We start from the raw sequence: 1,059 nt of genomic DNA, 5'->3' as shown, positions 1-1,059 counted from the left end.
GACATCATTTACAGATAGCCAGGAGCACACTCCAACACTCAGACATCATTAGATACAGATACAGATTGCCAGGGGGGCAACACTCCAACACTCAGACAACATTTACAGATAGCCAGGGGCACACTCCAACACTCAGACATCATTTACAGATAGCCAGGGGCACACTCCAACACTTTGACATCATTTACAGATAGCCAGGGGAACACTCCAACACTCAGACATCATTTACAGATAGCCAGGGGAACACTCCAACACTCAGACATCATTTACAGATAGCCAGGGGCACACTCCAACACTCAGACATCATTTACAGACGAAGAGTTTGTGTTTAGTGAGTCCGCCAGATCAGCTGCAGTAGGGATGACCAGGTATTTTCTCTATAGCTGTGGGATTTAGACCATTTCCCTGTCCTGCTAAGCATTCAAAATGTAACGAGAACTTTTGGGTGTCAGGGAAAATGTATGGAGTAGAAAGTACATTATTTTCTTAAAGAATGTAGTGGAGTAAAAGTACATTATTTTCTTTAGGAATGTAGTGGACTATAAGTACTAGTTGTCAAAAATATAAATAGTAAAGTAAAGAACCGTAATTATTGTTACATAAGAGGAAAGAAAGGGCAGTGGGGAGGAGAGAAACAGAAGAGAGGAGAGGAGAAACAGAAGAGGGAGGAGAGGAGAGGAGAGAAACAGAAGAGGGGAGGAGAGGAGAGGAGAGAAACAGAAGAGGAGAGGAGAGGAGAGAAACAGAAGAGAGGAGAGGAGAGAAACAGAAGAGGGAGGAGAGGAGAGGAGAAAACAGAAGAGGGGAGGAGAGGAGAGAAACAGAAGAGGAGAGGAGAGGAGAGGAGAGAAACAGAAGAGAGGAGAGGAGAGAATCAGAAGAGGAGAGAAGAGAAACAGAAGAGGGGAGGAGAGGAGAGGAGAGAAACAGAAGAGGAGAGGAGAGGAGAGAAACAGAAGAGGAGAGGAGAGGAGAGAAACAGGAGAGGAGAGGAGAGGAGAGGAGAGGAGAGGAGAGGAGAGGAGAGGAGAGGAGAGGAGAGGAGAGAGAGGAGAGGAG

This window comes from Oncorhynchus tshawytscha, linkage group LG24 (genome assembly GCF_018296145.1).
Source record: "Oncorhynchus tshawytscha isolate Ot180627B linkage group LG24, Otsh_v2.0, whole genome shotgun sequence".
NCBI classification, from domain to species: Eukaryota; Metazoa; Chordata; class Actinopteri; order Salmoniformes; family Salmonidae; genus Oncorhynchus; species Oncorhynchus tshawytscha.
This window is presented reverse-complemented; position numbering follows the sequence as displayed.